This window comes from Sinocyclocheilus grahami, unplaced genomic scaffold (genome assembly GCF_001515645.1).
Source record: "Sinocyclocheilus grahami isolate Dianchi unplaced genomic scaffold, SAMN03320097.WGS_v1.1 scaffold551.1, whole genome shotgun sequence".
NCBI lineage: Eukaryota > Metazoa > Chordata > Actinopteri > Cypriniformes > Cyprinidae > Sinocyclocheilus > Sinocyclocheilus grahami.
Genome location: NW_015505730.1, coordinates 630,336 through 634,329, shown reverse-complemented (window position 1 = coordinate 634,329; position 3,994 = coordinate 630,336).

Genomic DNA, 3,994 nt, shown 5'->3' with positions numbered 1-3,994 from the left:
TGGCTTAGGACACACAATCTATGTGTTGTGTCTTGGTCAGGAGCTTGCGAGTTCAGTGCTCGAGGGCTCTGAACGCGCTCATTGTGAGTGTCTCCAATGAGAAGCTCCGTTCGCATTTGTCCCTCTTCTCGTGTGATGAGTGACAAGCATTTGTGTCTCGCGGTTCGGGTCCCGCTGCTGCCGAGGCACGGCGAGGACTCGGATCGCGGGATTAGTGGCTTAGGACACACAATCTATGTGTTGTGTCTTGGTCAGGAGCTTGCGAGTTCAGTGCTCGAGGGCTCTGAACGCGCTCATTGTGAGTGTCTCCAATGAGAAGCTTCATTCGCATTTGTCCCTCTTCTCGTGTGATGAGTGACAAGCATTTGTGTCTCGCGGTTCGGGTCCCGCTGCTGCCGAGGCACGGCGAGGACTCGAATTGTGGGATTAATGGCTTAGGACACACAATCTATGTGTTGTGTCTTGGTCAGGAGCTTGCGAGTTCAGTGCTCGAGGGCTCTGAACGCGCTCATTGTGAGTGTCTCCAATGAGAAGCTCCGTTCGCATTTGTCCCTCTTCTCGTGTGATGAGTGACAAGCATTTGTGTCTCGCGGTTCGGGTCCCGCTGCTGCCGAGGCACGGCGAGGACTCGGATCGCGGGATTAGTGGCTTAGGACACACAATCTATGTGTTGTGTCTTGGTCAGGAGCTTGCAAGTTCAGTGCTCGAGGGCTCTGAACGCGCTCATTGTGAGTGTCTCCAATGAGAAGCTTCATTCGCATTTGTCCCTCTTCTCGTGTGATGAGTGACAAGCATTTGTGTCTCGCGGTTCGGGTCCCGCTGCTGCCGAGGCACGGCGAGGACTCGAATTGTGGGATTAATGGCTTAGGACACACAATCTATGTGTTGTGTCTTGGTCAGGAGCTTGCGAGTTCAGTGCTCGAGGGCTCTGAACGCGCTCATTGTGAGTGTCTCCAATAAGAAGCTCCATTCGCGTTTGTTCCTCTTCTCGAGTGATGAGTGACAAGCATTTGCGTCTCGCGGTTCAAGACTCGGATCGCGGGACTCGCAGGGTTAAGATGCTCTTTTGGGTTATCGATCCCGTGTATAGCGTTTGAGTCGAACAGTGCCTGAGGGAATGTGTGCCTCCGTGTTTGGGGCATATTCTTTAGGGCATATTCTGCTTTCGCGTTTGTCTCGGCGAAAAGCACGCTCGTTCAGAGTTACGTGCTCATTGTGATGAGTCACGATGTCTAGGCTCCAGTCATGTTTGTTCCTATTCCCGAGGGATGCGGGACGAAGCGTTTGTGTTTCGCGGCCCGGTTTGCGGTGATCGCTTTGATCTGCTGGATCCGCACACCCTCTCTAAACGTGTTGTCAGATGCTGCAGATTCTATTGGGTTGTTATGACGATGAAGTGTGAGCACGGAATCATTTCAGCCTGATCCTGTGAGATCTAATATGCATGTGATTGTGTTTGGAGAGCCTCGCTGGCCATGAATATATTTTAATACTCTGTGGAGAAATGCTTGCAAGCTTTCTTTCCCAGGGTGTTTCAGCACCTAGAGTGGTTATGGGAAATGTTCCTTCCTGTATTAAGCCAGACGGGTTTAGGAGTGGGCTGCCTCCCCAGGCTTCTGGGTATTTTTAAGTGGGCGGTCCCACTGAATCCTGCTTAGTGAGTTTGCACTGAGTACACTGCTCCCCCTCTTCAGGGTTTTAAGTGAGCAGTCCCTGCTCAGAGTGTAGCCGTCTGCGAATGGTTATGCTCCAGCTCAAGCTTACTTTGATCCGGAAAATGACGGTCTGAGGGCAGCTATGTTCTATCCTGGCTTGGGTTCCCCTTGGCACAAGCTCTCTCAAGTAAGCGCTGAAATCTTTGTCCTGTCTTCAGCCTTATCTGAGGGAACTGCTGTTCGAGGATACCTGTGTCCAGCCCTCTATTGTTTTTGGCCACAGCTTACATCAGGCTTTGATGTCGGACTAATGATGTTTATGTGTTCGCTCTTAGAGAATAATTTACTGATGGCCCGGATCTCCATCTTGTGAGCTCCTGGTCAATGACACGGTGCTACGCTAGCCTATCGTGGGACTGGATTGGGGGCCTCCTGAGTATAGCCATCTGAGGGTGGTTATATTACAGCCATTGTTATGGCAGGACCCCTTTCCTAGAGCCTAGCTATCTGAGGATAGCTATGTGATAGCTCAGTGATTGCTCCTCTCCCTAGGGTTTTAAGTAGCGGTCTCTTGAGCCCTTGCCTAGACAGCGCTATCTCCCCTACTAGGGTTGTAAGTAGATAGCTCACTCTCTGTGGTCTGGGTAGTCTCAGTTGGTCCCCCTTATGGTAGCCCCTTCCTAGGTACCTAGCTATCTGAGGGTAGCTATGTGCTAACTCAGTGATGGCTCCCCTTCTTAGGGTTTTACGTACTGGTCTCCTTGAGCCCTTGCCTAGACAGTGATATCTCCCCTGCTAGGGTTGTAAGTAGATAACCCACTCTCTGTGGCCTGGGCAGCTTTGCAGGACGGTTTTGCCTGGCTATCTAGGCTAGCTGTGTATGGCTATACAAGCCTTTATAAGACATTTAGGACATAGCTATCTGAGGATAGCTGTGTTCTAGCTCAGCAGCTATTTCTCCTTACTGGGATTTAAGTAGCTATCTTTGAGCTCTTCTAGAGGCTTTCTAGTTAGTCTCTTCAGTGGTCTTGTGTATCCAGGCTTATATGACTCACATAGCATAGCTATCTGAGGATAGTTGTGCTCTTAACGTGGGTGGGATGTTCCTCTTGATCTAATCAAGTTCCCCATTTCTGCCAAGTTGTGTGAGTGGCCTGTGGTGCAGTGGCATGGCCTCTTTCTGAGGAAAGGCTTGGTGTACATCTGTCGCTTCCTTGGTGCTCGGCACGGCATGGTTGGATTTCGTTCCCAAATGTGCCCCCTAGGGGGCTCAACGTGGAGTTCCCTAGAAGGGGAACGTCTCGGGTTACGCATGTAACCATGGTTCCCCAAGAGGGAATGAGATGCTGCGCCCCCTCGCCATGCCTTCGGCCTGCCTGTTTACGTCTCCTTCAGACAGCTAAGTGGATGATGTATTCAGCAGGTGCCCTTTTATACTTCCGGTCACCCCACCTATGACATTATATTCAACCATCTACAGACACCTTGGCAATTGAATCGCCATTGGCTAGTAATTTTTTTTGTTTCACACTGGCGAGTAAAATCTGATAATTGATTAGCCATAGGCTAATATTAGACTCATTTAGTCGCCCAGAGTTAAGATTTAGTCGCATATGCGAGTGATTTACACGCAATGTAGAGGGTTGATATTGTGTTGATATATAAAGTTAAAAGATTGTTCCTGCTTTGACGGTATAGATCACCCTCATGCATCTCATAAGGAAAGACATCAAACAAATATCCGGCTATTGACCTCTCCTCCCAGACTTGATTGAGGCTCATAGCGGGCTGCAGGAGCAGAATGACAAACAAAGGAGGCAGGAGGTTAAAAGAATGGAAACCAAATCGATAGAGATGACTGAAATGACGAAGGACTTGAAGGTCAGAGCTCGTGGTCCCTTAGAGTAGATAAAACAGGAACATAATCAATCTCGTCTAATCTAATCTCTCCCCCCATCTCAGACCTGATCTGCTCTCATTTTTTTCCTTCCATGGTCAAGTCTTTTCATTTTCTGCCCAATGACTGAGCTGCTCTCTGATAGCAATGGTGGATCAAAGAAGTTAGTTGAATGGGTTAAAGAACAATACTGACACACAAAGACCATACTGGTGTTTCATATGTTGATTATTTAGAAATACAATGTTACTTTGAAAGGATATTCAGTACAGTACTTCAAAATGGACCTGACACTTCTAAATAGTCTGACGCTTCAAAGCAATTTTGTTTCAAACAGATTTGATGCTTCTAAACAATTCCAATAGCGCATCACAACAGTGATAATTCAAAACAGATCTGATTCTTCCACAAATAGTGATGTTTCAAAAATATCGATGCTTTT